Source organism: Lagopus leucura, unplaced genomic scaffold, assembly GCF_019238085.1.
Source record: "Lagopus leucura isolate 7727_CA_CO unplaced genomic scaffold, USGS_WTPT01 Super-Scaffold_100004, whole genome shotgun sequence".
In the NCBI taxonomy this organism is placed as follows: domain Eukaryota; kingdom Metazoa; phylum Chordata; class Aves; order Galliformes; family Phasianidae; genus Lagopus; species Lagopus leucura.
Genome location: NW_024962264.1, coordinates 25,250,515 through 25,266,941, shown reverse-complemented (window position 1 = coordinate 25,266,941; position 16,427 = coordinate 25,250,515). Strand labels below are relative to the sequence as shown.

Genomic DNA, 16,427 nt, shown 5'->3' with positions numbered 1-16,427 from the left:
ATGGTAAAAAAGGATGGTATTTTTTAATAGCAATGAAGTTTATAACCGTTCTCAAGGTGAAATGAATGTGAAGTAACTTCAATCATAACTCATGCTGCTTGTTTCTGCAAGAAGAATGCCATGGGATATTTGCTATTACTGTACTCTATCAGCCTGAAAGGCACAAAGAGGCAAAGAGTCTGCTGAATTTAACCATAGTCATATGTATTTGCAAATCCAGTGATGAATGGATTTGAGTTTGTGCAGAAACTAAAAACTGAAACAATTTAAAGCAACACGAAGGGGACTTTATCAGTTCTAACAAGCTTATCTTCAAGACTGAATATCATTCAAAGGTGTACTGCTCACAAAGATGTTAAATTGCTTTTGACAGGTTCTTGACAATACCAGACAAAGTATTCACAGGTAGGTCAAGAGTCATATGCAGAAAGAGGTGTTGAACTCACCCAACCAATGAAGGGGCTCTCTGGCTATACAGCACTCCTTTGCAGGAAGCAGCCTAGGTCCAAGAGAAGCCCTCCTTTCAGTGGCTGGCCCTTATATGAGCCCAGGGTGGATCCACACTGGGTCCAACCCATCTGGTCACATGGGGAGCACAGGTGCAAATAATTTGCCCCTGTTCCCTAGGCCAGCCCTTCACCAGGTGCTCCATCATCAGTTCAAGCCTTGACCTAACAGTTCCCCTACAAACAGTATCACTTACCATCAGTTTCAGTATGCTTTGGAAAGAGACTAAGGATGAAAAAGGGAAGCTTAGACAATGCAGAGCACAGCACCCACCAAGCTAAACCATGAGTACTAAGACCTTGGGATACCAGCCAGCAAATACTCAAATGTAAATAGAAAAGCCAAGGAATTCCAACAGGATTAGGGAATTTCAACACAACTCCTCCCCCAGAAAAAGTGGGGGAAAACACTTCACTAAGTGCTGTTCCATGGAAGTTCCATCTGAAGACTTCACCCAGATTGCAGAGCTGCAAGCACATGGAACTCTGTTCCCCATGGAACTGTGGAACCAGTTTAGTCAACACTGTGTGCATCTCCCTAAGCTGTATTTGTTTTCAGAGCATTAATCTTAATCACATTTGAACTATAGGACTATCTGCTTTGTTAATGGGCCTCCAGCAGAGTGCTGCGAAACAGACTTTTACATTGGTGGTGACATGTCACTGCAAACCTCAGATCTTCAAGCTTCTTCAAAAATCTAATTACAGACCACTCCAGAAAACTAGACAAACCTTCTGACAATGAAAGGCAATCCTGCACTATAACTAATCCTAATGCAATCTTCAGGTTGCCGATTTTATTTTTTTTGTGTGCTTTTTTTTTATAAAAAAAGTCAAAGGATACACAAATATCCCTTTCAGTATTTTCAGAAGTAACCTTAGAGTAAAACAAACGTCTATTTCTTTGCTGACCCTTCAAAGTTGCTTAAAATGTATCAATCATATTTAAGATGATACATTCTAGCTAGATTTCAAGTTTCTTCCTGATTGTGTTACTTTTGCTGACTCAAAGTTTGTTTCTGTCCTAAAAGTAAGATGCCTAAAAGCAACCTCATACAATCTCTTTTACAGACCTATGTAAACAACTACACAACAGGTCTCTAGGAGTAGGGCTCATTTGGTTTTTACCCTCCCACCAGCTGATTCTGAAGTGTAACAAAAAAAACTTGACAGCATCTGATTTTACAACAGATTTAAGACAGACTGACTAGGACCTGAAGAAGTGTTAGGTAAAGAAAGCTGGATGAATGCTTAATTTAACAACATCAATGACATCCATTCCAAATGGATTCATGTTCTGCTTTAGCACTTCTCCAGTTGAACAGTACTTTCTTGGAGATTAAAATGGCCTACTGCAGGCACCAACTTCAACATTACAGATAATGTAAATCCAGCAAAGGAAATGAATCCAATGGATATTTCCTTTATTTTAACAAAAGTTTTGAGAAAGGAAGCAACTGGTAACATGCCTACAAAGCATTAGCACTAAATTAGATCAGCTGATAAACATCACACCACTGCAATATCTTCAAGTGAAAGACAATCCTAAGCCTAGTAAATATTGATCAGCTAAATATTCCTGCATTTAACATGGGGAGAAGTTCCTTCTCCTGGGAAGTCATCCTTCTAACTCTCTCCTGCGCAAATAGCTTCTCAATTTCTTGATCCTTTGGTAGTAGTTGGAGCACACTGTGGGAGCTGGGGTGAATCTCAACTCTTGGAACGGCCATACCAAAAGCAGGCTCAAAATAAAGCATTTTGAAAAACCCAAGATATTTGGACAGCAATCAGGACTTGGAGCACTCCAGTAGGATTAAGTCCTACTTGTGCTGATGGCCCCTCCTCTCCGCTGGCCCACTGTGAGAGAACTCACTTCTCATCCATGCCTCCACCAAAAAGCAGTTAAGAACCAAGCCCTGCCTCTGGTGTGGCAGTATGTCTGACACACTTGACTCAAGTTTCCATTTAGAATATGCTACAGAAAGGCCTAAATGCAGAGCATGGAGAGTTGATGTTGAAATAAGAATTTCAATCCCAAAGGAATTTTAAGCTCTCTCATGAAAACAGTGTTGACAAAGAGTGATTATTAACGAACTCAAGTCACAAGAATAGGAAACAAAAGGTTTCCCTCTGCATATTTTCAAAACATACAAGGCTGAATTAGATGGTAATTACAGTCTCATGACAGAAAATAAACCTCTGCAGCATGTACCAGAACTTTCTAAAAAGAGTAAGCCAAGGGCTTAATGTTGTGTAACACTCCTGCCATAGACTTCTAAACATTTCTTGCAGCACAGTTTTGCTCCAGACACTTTCTTAAATCAAGTACATCCTCCAATTTCCTTAATCATAATGAATTCAAAATGTATTCTGGAGATTTTATCCAAAATAACTCAATTATTAATGGCTTTATCCTACAAGATGGCTGTCATTAAAAAAACAGGATTTTTACCCCACAAGGTGGGCAAGTTATAGAATTTTTTTTTTTTTCTTTTTTTTTGTCTTAGCACTAAAGCCTGGGATCTTTCACAGTTTTACTCAAGTCTAAGATAGAACTTCTCATTAAGCTATTTTATATTGTCATTACAGTCACTCAAAAACTGTATGGAATCAGAAAACACATTACATATTAGGAAACTAGTAGTTTCAAGGCTACATGCTAGGATACAGATGATACCTCTGGCTACACTGATCTAAGAGGAAAATGAAATATTATCTGTAATTGTGTTGTGAGCTCAATTTTACTGGTCACCATCAGTAGCAGAAGTTAGCCTTACTGGTATTATTAAAATTGAAGATAACATGTCATAGGGTAAAAAACAAAAGTGAAAACTAGATTTGTGGAAATAAGAATTGATAGCACATCCTTTCTCCTTGGTCCGCAGGAAACAACACTCATTACAACACAGTTCATTACAGACAGCCTTCTAGGGGTTCTGTTTATTGAACTACAAGAGCACTAAAATGAACTCCTGTACCTCAAGGTTCACCTGTGTAGAAGCAATATGACATTAAGTATAGGCATAAGCAACAAGTGCATGTCAGGGGAGATAAACCACTGAAGTTCCTTCCTTAGTGGCACACACAAATCAATGCTTTCTGGCTATCATCCCAAGCCAACCTGCACGTGCCAGTGCTGCAGCTCTATACATCTGCCAAAGAAGATGATCACTTCTTTCAAATAAGGAGCAAAGTGAATGTATTTTTGTCCTTTGCTTCTTCCACTGGAAGTATACTTAAGCAAAAATATGTACATGATGCAATCATATTAGAACATCTGCTTAATTTTTTATCCTAAAAATGCCAAGGCAAATTCATACCTTTCCCACATCCACTTTTCCTGCCTCCTTCATTGTGACATTAGTTTGCCTTCCATAAGCACCACTATCAACCCTGGGCTTGAAAATCAGCTTCTATTCAGATTTAATATGTCTGCCAATCCCCACCTCCCCCTCCACCAATGTCTATACATAAAAAAAAAAAAAAAAGAACTTACTAGAAGGGTGAAAGAGGAATTTTACATACACTCAGAATGCATTGCTAAGATTCATCTAGCAAGTACAAAATTCACAAAATTTGTATGCCTCACCATAAAATAGGTTTTACACTAGCACATCTCTTCCCCTTTCTCTTTTTCACTCCACAACTTCTTCCTGAGATAGAGCTCTGGTTGGAAACAAAGAACTGACATCTGCTGTGAAAAGAGTTTAAGTGCAAGAAGAGGACACACTGCTTCTAACATGCATTCACAGCCTTTGAAATCATATTCTGAAGAGAATAAGCTGTGCTTACACAACTACATTTTATCCCATTAAAGCAAGACCCCAAGCTTGAGGGATCTCATACCACTTTTCTAACTCAGGCTGTAGTATTTGACAAAGCTTCCCAGCTTACTGATTTGCTAGTGAGGTAGTCCAGCTTTTTAGTTATCTCCTAATTGCACTTAAGTTTTCTGGATACAGCCTGTCCAGTTCAGACCTGTGTTTCTACTGCCTTTGGGCCCCATGACTCATGATTTCATAACTGCTTCTACTCACATTCAAACAACACATCACAAAGATGATCTGAAATTAAGATAGCAGCAGCAGAAAATCACCGTTTGGAAGCTCCCTAAAGTAACTTTCCAATGCACACATCAAAACAGTAAAGACTTCCCACATCCTAAGCCACAGCTAAGATACTAACCTGTATAAACGCCTTTCCTGAATTGTTTGGTCTCTTCTGGCTCAGTTTAACAATAAATGGATAGTAGTATATACATACAATATGTAAGCCACTCATCACAATAACAAAACAGCTGGTTTTACATCAGTAAACTTATATTACTGTTTTAGCAATTTCAGAACAGTATGCTTATAGCCCCCTCCCTCAACATTCTCACCTCTGCCACTGTAAATAGAAACTCATTTCACACCTCAACTTCGATCTAACCTGGGTTATTATTCATCTTCAAGCACATTATCTCACATTTCACTGTTTTTAATAAAATAATATCTACTGCTTCTAAATGATCTTCTTTTTTGTCCAACTTACACTGCAGAACAATGAGCTGGAAAAAACACCGAGGACCTCAGGTTATCATGAAGACAAGAACCTGGATACTGGGTTCATATGGGGACATGTGGTCTACTCAAATGATAGACACAAATATTGCTACCCAGCTGGAAGGTTGACATCTAGGTCTAATTTTGAATAAATTCTGATTCAGTGTTGGATGAAGAAATGGAGAGAAGACAAAGCAGGGAGGAGAAACCAGTTCTGAGGTATTTGTCATTTCTAGGAAAGATATCATTTTCCCAGCACTATTCAGCATTATAATCTCTACATCTCCGCTAACAGAATCAAATATGTGATTGCCCCATCTTCCACAAGCAGTTCTTCAGGAATATGACCTTGGAAACCAGAATTCTCATCTACATTCCACTTCCTGGCTGAGATTCTTCATAGTACGTGACCAACAGAACAGCCAGAACCACTATTTGGAATTGAAGAGCCATAAATATTTATGTAATTGAAAACAAATACTTCACAGGGCAACAATAGCACCACGCAGCTCTTGCTCTCTCCAGCAAATGGAAAATTTAGTTACTGCATAACAGCTGGAATATAACATCCTAATAACTATGCTCTCAAATGCAGAAACAGCTATGAGTGGGAATAGTCAATTTAAGCACAATATCACCAATTCAGAAATCTATTTTGTCAATTTTAGCTGAAATACACAAGAGTGGGAATTGTACTTATCATGAACAAATAGTCATTCAACTGACAAGAAATTAATTTTACTTTGATTCAGAAACATTCTCAGTTCTGGCCTTACGTAATACCGAAACACTTTATTACAAAGGTTGTAAGTAAAGCATTCTTTCAAATTTTAGTAAGTTAAGACTTGAATGATTTTTTTGTTTTGTTTTTGCAATCAGACTGTCAGTGACTCGAGCCAGTTGAGTACTGTCATATCCTCAAACAGTGAAGGCAACATATATGCAAAATATACCCTTATTGTTCTAAACAAATATACAGAAGTTGGGGACGATCACAAGATGTCTTCACAGTCTCTTCGGTTACTTTTCCCTCTGGCCATCATTACTGTGCACAGTCACTGAGATTTAAAAGTTCCTTATCATTAAGAAATGTCATAAAACTTGAATTTATGTAGTTGTAAAACTGCTAATTTACTGAAAGGCTGAGCAAGGTGAGAAGGCAGAACATAATTATCCCTATTAGTAGATAACTACCAGGTACCTTATCTGATGTTTCTATAAGAAAATAACACTTCTAGAATGCCTTCTTGCAAAAAAGATCCCTAAAGCTGAAGCTGCTGACTCAAGCATGAGGATGGCAGAGTGAACAATCTTTACATACAGACATGCATGTATATTTAGATTTCTGTGGTATTCTCAGAGGTTTCAGACTTCTTGGCTCCCCAGCTACATGTTCCCCCTTCTATTTGATCTATTAGACCTGCACAGAAAATCCAAAGTTTGTAAGTTCAAGTTGTCTAGAGACCTTTGTAACAATAACCTTATTTGATGAATGTACAGACTGAGTGGAAATGAATTTGCAAGCTTCCACACAGCTTGTGAACAAGGAAATCTTGTTTGCAAGCCTCTGCATAAGTGACTTGACTTGCAAGTACATTTCAAGCTTCTTTCATCTAAATGCTTACTGCAAACCGCAACCAAATTTCTACACAGGTGGATTTTACTCCACATCCACAATCCACCATGGTTCTCTCTTCCTCTTTTAGTACCAGAGAACAAGCAGCAAATAGGTGCCACTATTTGCCTGACACATTTGGAAAAAAAAAAAGTGCACACATGGAAAAAAAAAAGCTTACCTGCTTGTGGGCAGATAAGGGCTTTGCATGGGCCAATGTCCTGAAATGCACTGTCTGCAAAATAAAGAGACAGAAGATCCATCAGTCCAGGCTAATATAGTCATATGTTGGGAAATCTTTCATTTATCAGAACATTTCTAAATATTAAAACAAGCAACTGCCGTAAAATAGAACAGTGTATTGACATCAAGGTATGCATGCTGCTTTTAAGCTCTTTGTTCTCTCAGCTAGATGATACAGACTAAATGTACTTTTCCAGATTTATGTTGTTTAAACCTACACTGAGAAGCAGTGGACACCCCATCCCTTAAGGTGTTCAAGGCCAGGCTGGACAGGGCTTTGAGCAATCTGGTGAGTGGCATCCCTGCCCATGGTAGGTGGGTTGGAATGAGATGGTCTTTAAAGGTTCCTTCCAAATCAAACTATTTTGTGATTCTATCAATATTTGATAGTGAAAGAATATCACTTGGAAAAGAGGTAGCACAAAGCTTAATCACCAATTTATTTCATGCTGACTCCATGAAATTGTCCCCAGAATGTTGCTGATGCTTTACATACTGACACCAAAACATCAGCTTTCCATGAAGAAAAAACAAAAACAAGAGAAAAGAGCATTTAATCAAAGCCAAGAGAAATACACGACAAAGGCCAATATCTGGCAGCCTGTAACAGGTAAGGTTCTCCAGGCAGAGAAGCCCTTTAGAGCACAGCACCTCTGACACTTGAGTGAGTTGTAAAGCTGGAAGACAGATGCAAACAAAGTCCCATACTCCGTTCACTTGTTTGCAGATGGGCCATTAAGTTCCAGTAAGCCATCAATACTTTAGACAAGAAATTAACACTCATTAAGGGCTTAATTTTATCTCCTTTTCAGGATGTGAAGCACTCCTGCACAATACAAAAACAGGAAGCACTCAGCCATTTCAGCACAACGCATAGTATTTCTTACCCTCTCATCTTATCAGCTTGGACTTGTACATAGCAAGGCATTCAAGCTACATTCAGATCTTTTAAATAGAATGTTATATTAAGAATGAGCAACTGAGCAGACAGAAGTATGTTGCTCTTTCCCATAATCGTTAACCCTACTCAAGTCACACATCAGCTTTATCTCCAGACAAAATGCAAGGCATATCTAATAGCTCACATAATAAAAACATATTTGCTAGTGACATGGCCTATAAACTTACAAGTTCAAGGTAAGCTTAGCCTCTGAAACTAGAATTGAACTTTTTTTTTGTTTTTTAAAAAATACATGTCCAGCATTTGCTCTTTAAGCAAACCTTTCCTTGGAGAGTCTGGACATGGGACATAAGTAGTTTATTTGCAGACCTCAATATGCCTAAACACTGATAAACGTGGAAGAGGGGAATTCTTACTGTTTGTTCACAATAGAGTTTCATCCACACTGGCAATTACAGGTGACTTGAAAAATTGTCTGCCACTGAAGCTGAATCCCCCCTGTGCAAACAAGGTTTCAGCAATAAATGGTTTAACTTTAGCCAACCTAGACACGGGAACCTTGTGTCAACTTATCTATAGCAAACAGGAAAAAAAAAAAATCACTGATAAGTAGCCCACTTTTGCATAGCCACTGAGACTTTCTGTATGCAAAAAGTTCCTCCACATTAATTTTTCCTTTACTGCAGTTATCTTTGATTCCAGAGTGGCTGCTTTGCTTCCACAGCCCTCGGATCCCACCACATTAGACTGCCCAAAGCTCTAACAGATTATAGGATTTCAAGACACTAATCACATAGCAAGAACAAATGTACACTATATATAAATTTAAGAAATATTTCAAGTGCAGAATGGTAATTGCACAAAAGCAGCTATGCACTATGTGTGAAAAGTTTTAAATTGCTCACAAGTTCCAACATGACACTTAACAGCTGGGAACATGAAGCAATGGAATTCTCTTCAATGGCCATGGAGCTCATCACCAGTTATTGGGTTGCCCAGCTATAAAGCAGCATTTTACTCTGAGACATTTCTGAAACTCACAGATCAGTTCTTGTTCCACTCTGCATTTTCAGAGTCAGCAATTAAGAAAAACAGCATAAAATTAAGAGGAAAAACAAGTAGTACCCTGTAGCCACTGAAAAAAGAAACACGAATTCATAGTGTTATTTTTAGACCTATCCTGTATACAATCACTGCACACAGCCTGCATTAAGTGTGTAACATCAGCTGAGGAAGTGGCCTTCTCCATTTCAATCTCTAAAGTCCAAAAGACATTTTTACCAGCAGACACCATGCAAAGGGTCTAAGCTCCAAGAACACTGAACATAATCCAGATTTTTTAAAGAGTGCACAAAAATAAAGCTTGGGAAAAAGCCCTGTGATGAAACACTGCCTTTGATGCATTCATCCAGAGATGCAAAGTAACAACTCACAGCAAGTCTATTCACAGCAGAATGCCTTATTAAGACTCGCAAATTAAGATCCATCTCATTAGAAAAATTACAGCTTTCATCAGAGCACTTTTTTTTTTTTTTGGAAGAAGTTCACTTAATTGAAGATACAGCCAGATTCACATATTTAAGGGAAACCATTTGAATACTCCCCAAATCCCCATGTAAGCAGTGTCTCAGGAGGCTTGTCTAAATCAAGTACATTTGAAAGGGGTCTCTTTTCAATTGAGAGTATATACAATATTTAGTTTCAAGCAAATGAATTGAATGGCATTTCTCATCAACATGGATAGTGTCCTTTGTTTGGAAAAAATTCCTACTTTCAGCCACAAGTGTCCACAAGGATTTTTGTAGAATTTCTACCTAGCAGTAGACTGACTTAGCCTCGGCAACTTGACCTTGAAGTGTTTGAAGTGTTAGCTTTTTTTTTTTGAACCAAGAGCATAGGGACTGTTATTTTGAGGATGCAATTCACCTCTACAGTTCTCCCCACCTTCAAAAATCCCATACTCCCACTTGTTAGTTCACTGCATGTTTTTATCTATAAACATTCTATGTATTATCATCCAGCACACAGAGAAGATAAATCAACTTCTGTAGACTGTACTCACTGGTGTAGCCATTTGATGATTGAGATGTGAACTAACAAGCCAGGATCTTGCTTTCTACATAGCTACCACTTAAACTCTCCTCTCCCCACACCTTCTGAAAGGAAGCTCTTGTGTTCCACCTAGTACATCCCTTGTACATCTTAGAGGAATTTGACTCATGAAAAAGGAAACGTTATCATTCTGACAGTATACTCCTCACAGCCAGTTGCCTGACCTCTTCACTTTCAGAATGTGTGTCAGGAGAATGTATTACCATTTAATTCCCCAATCACTTCCACATTCAGTTTGACACAAAATTCCTGTTAACTTTCCATTCCAAAGGAAAACATTTATATAAATAAACTATTCATTTCCTTACAGTGACACTTCTTCAGGAACTTTAATACAAAGAGCTTTCTTCTCATGCACCTAGTCCTGTCTTGAAATTCTGGAGTCCTTCACCATACAAGGCTTCCATCCTTTCCCTAGTTCTACTTGAACAGAAGACTATTCAACTATCTCCCTTTGGGGCACGTAATGCCTATTGAAAACAATGATCTGTATCTTAAATATCTGTTTCTATGACCTCACATGATACCTTTCCAAGCAAGCAGTATGGTGAGCTGGCTGCTGATCTCTATTTCCACTCTTTAAAGAATCATGCCCTTCGGCAAAGCCCATCAACAACCTTATTTGTTTTCTAGTGCTACAATTGAGGAAACAAAACTTACGAGGTTACAGCTTGCATTGCACAGAGGAGGTAGAACAAGGTAAGGAAGTTGTAACAACCTATGAAACTTAGGAGCACTCTTCAGCATTACAGATTTTCAGAAGTAGCTTTTGAAAACAGGCTTAAATATTTTGAGAGAAGCTGCAATCTTAAAGTATGAAATACTAACTAGCATTAGAGCCTGATATACTATACATAATGATGAACTATATGCTATCAATATTCTCTAATTAAGCAGTTCATTAACATATCCATGAAGCAAGAAGGGTCAGGGCTCAGAATTAAAGCAAAGTTCCATAGATGTTTGCTTTAGAAATTTACTGTCTGTAAGAATCCATTGCCCAAAGCCCCTCTGAAAAAAAAAATCAGTCACAGTGCTATACTTCATTTTTTCCTCCTCAGAGAGCTGGTGAAAACAGAGTCCCAAAGATGAGATTTGCAGCACTTAAGACCTTTCAATTCTGCATGCTGTTTTTCCTTTCTACTTGAAGTCTCTTGCTCTTTCCAACCCAGGCTGGCTGAGTTGCTTGCTATACTTTTCCCCATTACCTCAAGCTCCCTCAACTCTGCTGGATTAAGTCCCCATTCTCTACTTACAGGTGTTCATTCTCTCCCACAGGATATCTAATCATAGAATAATTAAGATTGGAAAAGACATCTGAGATCTCCAAGTCCAACACCAACCCATATCCATATCCATGCCCACTAACCATGCCTTCAATGCCACATCTCCATGGTTCTTGAAAACCTCCAGGGAAACAGTGATCCCACCACATCCCTGGGCAGCCTGTGCCACTGCATCACCACTCTTTTAGAGAGGTGTTTCCTGATTTCCAACCTGAATCTCCCCTAATTGTTTCTCCCCAATACCTCTGATTGGATTAAGATCTACTTGGAGCAACAGGACCCACTGCTATTAGCAGTGGACCAAAAAACAAGCCTTCTATAGATCTAGCTAGCTCACTGATGAACTGGGAGCACTCATTACAGTGGCCCATACTACAGTAAAGGAAAAGAGAAAAGGTGAAAAAGACAACAACCTTTCCCTGCCTTGCCAAACTTGCTTCTCTGTAGCCTCTTCAATTAGGCCCTGCAGGCATGCTAGTATTATAAGCAAATAACGAAGCATCTGGGGAGTCTGCAGTGGGAGCACTCCAGTGCCACAGCTTATCTCATTTTTGTGAGGCAGAGAGCACAGCAAGAACCAGCAAGTGCCAGGGTTCGGAAATGAACTAAGGTGGTAAAATTAGTGGGCTAGGAAGGATGAGGAAAACCCAGAAGTCACAGAAATTAAGGAAATAAAGAAACACAACAAATAGTGGTGGTGGGGAAAGAATTGTGAAACTTAAGTTAAAAACTCTCATCAGAATGAAAATAGGTCTCATAATAATTCGAGTTCCACCATTCTCTCCCTCTCCTGACATACACTTGACAGACTGCCAGCACTGCCTGTGGGTGACTCCAACACTTCTAGTCCCTGGCACACTGATCCAAGACAGTTTCTGCACTTACAGGTGATCCTCAATACCCTGAAGCAAAAGTCTTAGAGGGAGTGACAGCCTTAACCTCAGCTTCTCATTGGATCACTCAAAGCTTTTATTTTTGCAATTACCTAAAAAACGTACAATTACTAAAAGACACTTCATGCACCCTTGTGGCAATTTTCAGTTATTAATACAGGAAAAAAATACATTAATATGACTTAACAGATTCAGAAGTTAGTTTCTCTCAGGATAAGTTCATTTATTAACATTTAAAGCTGTTTCTCCACTGCACATTCATGGCCTTTCATGGTTAGCTAACAGCTACTTTTTGCCTCAAAAGGACAAGCTAGCAGAGTAAACCAATTTCCTGCATCCTGAAAAACACACAGCTTACGTTAGAGAAGATGCACCCAAAACCCAGAAATCTATGGAACAGATAGCATTTAGTAAGACAAATTGGCAAGACAATTGCCATATGGGATTGCAGGTTCTTGCTTGTTTAGGCTGTGACCCAGTCTAAATCTCAATAGCGTAAACAGAACAATGCAAAAACTAATTTATCGTAACAAATCAGAAGTGAAAACAAACTCAAAGAGCAGTTACAATCTGCTCCACAAATCAATAGGTCCATTAATAGAAAACTTCAGATTACATCATTTCAAGCTTTCTGTATGTGACAAAAATGAATTTGATCTAGATTAGTTAGTGACAATAAGGAACAAAGATTTGGGTTCAAGTGTCTTCAGCTTTAGTTATATTTTTCCTCAGCTCTACTTGTAGCTTGAAGAGCCTACACATTAAGAGCTTTGGCAAGGTGCTGAATCAATAAATGCAGACTTGAACTGAACGCAGAGTTTTAATTGCAATCAAGTTTCATTGATTGTATGGATATTAAGAGAAAAATCTGATTGATTCCAATTTTATAAAAGCAAACAAATGCAAATACTGAAACAATTGTTTTATAACCAGAACAGAGTAGTTACTTCCACTACACCTGTCTGCCCTAAGTACAAAAATACAGTCTGATGACAACACTAAATTGGATAATACTAACAGTGTCCACAGCTACACATAAGCAGAAGCAAACTGAAAATAATCCCCTTAGGCTTTTTAGGTTGGTTCTTCTTTTATCTGCTTGATTCAGCAGGAATACTAAGTGATCTACTCCCTTACCTTAATATTTACACCATTCAAGATATAACAAGGACATACTATGACATTCAGTTTTGCTCAGTGTGTTCTCAAATGATGCACCGAGTCAGTGAACTAAGGAAAGGGGTTAACAATCCATACCATCATTCCTCAAGAAAAATCTCTTTGGGCTGAGGTAACAGTTGTAAAGAAATTTACTGCATACCTTTAGAAGTCCTCTATGCCCAAATAACTGACAACGGTATGTTCAGATTTTCATACAGCACTGAAATGGATCCATTAAATACTCAGGAACATCTTCCAAGTAAAAAGTAGGAACACAAATATCAGTGTAAAACTGATATCTAGATCAGAAAACAAAGAAAGAAAGAAAGTAAAGTGAATTGCGCTGGAAGAAAAGAGTGAAACATACCAGAAACACTAATGCTGCTTTTCTGGGTTCTTATCTGAGCCCTGTAGCAAGCCTCACGTAACGCAGAAGAGAAGCTTGTCCCAACAATGCCCATGAGTTGTCTTCTTGAAGAGCCTTAAGTTCACAGAATTTAATCAAAGGAAAAAGCTACCCAAGCAAATTTAGGCACACAAATCCAGGAACTAGAAAAGGATAATTGCATTATAACAATAAGTAAAATGCTTAATTGCACCTTGTCTCCTCTCTGACTGAGCATTTAAATGCCCTGAGACCAAATCCTGAGGCTTAATGCTTTGCTCCTGCACAGGCCTGAAGTTCTCCCTAGCCTCAAGTTAATTGCACCTAAAGGCAGGACATGCAAACAAATAAGACAGCTAATTACAGCTACCTTGATTCTGTCTTCACAAAACTTGATTCAATGGGCATTTCATTGCACTCTGGCTAGTAATAAACCAACTGAAATAAAACACTTTCCAAACAAGATGCACCAAAAAGTCCTTACCCAAGCTCCTGGATATCCATGTACACAGAGCACTGAGCAAGGCAGACATGCTGTATAACCCTACAGGCAATGGCTGTCAACAGTATTCAGCTTGGGGTGCTCAGATTTCAGGAATACAGAACAAAAATCTCAATGCAGAAGTCATTTTTCCAATATACTCTAGCCCTTTTGGGGTAAATACTTAAGATGTTCATTTAGTACAAACTCAAGAGCAAAGTCATTATGGACAAAAAAAATCTAAATTAAGCAGCCCACAAGAGAATACCATATTTAATAATGTATCACACCAATTACATCAGAAGCATATTATAAAAGTCCAACAAGTAGCATGGAAAAATAATAACATGCTGCTGCCACATTAATTCTGTGCATGTTCACTCTGAATTGCACAGTATATTTCACAGTGTCTTTAAGCATCATGGACAACCTCTTGAACAGTACAATTGGTCTTTTCTCTGTACATAGTTATTGTCAAAAATCCAACCGCTCAGTACTGCTTTGCCCTCAATACCTTTGTAACCAAACCCATTTCTGCTTAAGAGAGCTCAGCACAGCAAAATTATAGCATAGTAATTGAAAACATCACTCAGAACAGAAAGAATGCACACTATTAATGCATTAGTGCTACTTTTCATTATTTTAAACTACTTCACTTCTATGTTTGCTTATTAACACTTCCCTTATCAACCGTTTCAGCTGTAGACTCAAATGAAGGTATTTGTACACAGGTAGTTTTGTAAACAACATTCAGCTGCAAGCAGAGAAGTATCCAAGTATTCCATATTTATTAATGGCTGCAGCAATTAGATCAATACAGTGGTAAAGTTGTCACAACAGAGGCATGATGCCAGAAGGACTGGCAGAATAGAAAGAAAAGGAAAGAAGAAACAAAAGAAAGGGAAGAAAATTGCTCACACATCAGAAGATTCTGGGCTCACAGGGGAAAAGCTTCACCAAAGAGGGATCTCCAGAAAGAGATCCTTCCTTGAAGGCAGTCAGCTCTTAAGTGAGGTCTAAGAGGTGCAGCCAGGCTCCACCCCTTCCAGTCACACAGGTGACTTGTCTTCATCTATGTTCCCAGGGCTAACTGGGTCCTTTTCCTGGGTGCTCAGTGATTCAGGCCATGAGTCAGTTCCCACACAATGCACATTCACCTCTTCTTTGACAACATAGTCTTCATACATTATCTCCACAGATGATTTCATCTTTTTAGCCTCAAAACCACTTAAACACTAAATGCATGCACTTCATTTGCTCTTCAGTAAGAAAAAAAATGACCATTTAGTCTTCAGAAAGCTTTACTGGCTAAGCGTTCTATGTACTATCAAATAAAATACATGAAAGCTTATGTCTCAAGTCTTCTGTGAAGAAAATTAAACCTTAGCATTTGGCAATCCGAGTACTTAACTGATTGTGTGAGCAAATACACAAAGTCTAACTAGAAATCTCCAGTGTTATTTCTTCAATTTCTTCGGTTTTTGTGGTAGCACAGAAGTTCTACCCAATGAAAAATAACGTCTACTGGTTCTCAGAGTCAATACACTTCTCAGAAAACATTCTATATTCTTTGATATTTCAGACCCTTAGAATTCATCTCTCTTCAATAGGCATTGATGAAGCTTTAGTTATTTTCTCAGTGAAGTTTCTACACTAGTGCTACTTGTCATATCTAGCTCCTCGTTACTGAAGACTGCGATAAATATTTTACTACAGAGTAGTAAACATAAGAGGGAAAGAACAGACATTTCATAGACTTGCTGAAGCAATCTCATATTAATAATTTGATGGCTTCCTTTTCAAAAAAAAGATGACATTGAGTATAAAACATAACCTACATTTAAAATGCAACATCATCCAGGGAGTAACTCTTGCCCATATTGAACTTGCATTAATGTCAGTCACTTGAAGCTCTTCTAATCACAAGGGCAGTATACTTCATACTTAAAAACAGTAAAAAAATCTGGCTATTTCCTTCTTTTCCTTCCTATAGAAATATAATGAATTCAATCAACAAGTATACAGAAAATATCATTCTCATACATTTTCTAAATACTTCTCAGTTTAATGGACTCTAGTTGAAAAAATCTGATAAAGTCATACAGCTGAAAAAAAGACTGATACGTTCTACTACTATTCTTTACTATATGAAGTCTTGTCTTTGTGTACTGAAATGAGACATCTAAGTCAGCCTTAAACTTGGGCTAAAATTTTCAATAGATATTCAGAATTCAAACAAAGACAAGACAACAAAAAGTTGATTAACATCAGCACGCATGCCACTCAATAACAGCAGAAAA

General features: G+C 38.2%; 1 protein-coding gene across 1 annotated transcript in view; it reads right to left on the bottom strand.

Annotated features, from left to right (window-relative positions):
* Nucleotides 1-16,427, bottom strand: part of RASGEF1B (RasGEF domain family member 1B) — a 116,417-nt gene that overhangs the window by 83,597 nt on the left and 16,393 nt on the right. Inside the window, exon 2 of the mRNA XM_042871637.1 lies at nucleotides 6,847-6,900. The gene's annotated coding sequence lies outside the window, so the exon portion shown is untranslated. The remainder of the gene's footprint in view (nucleotides 1-6,846; nucleotides 6,901-16,427) is intronic.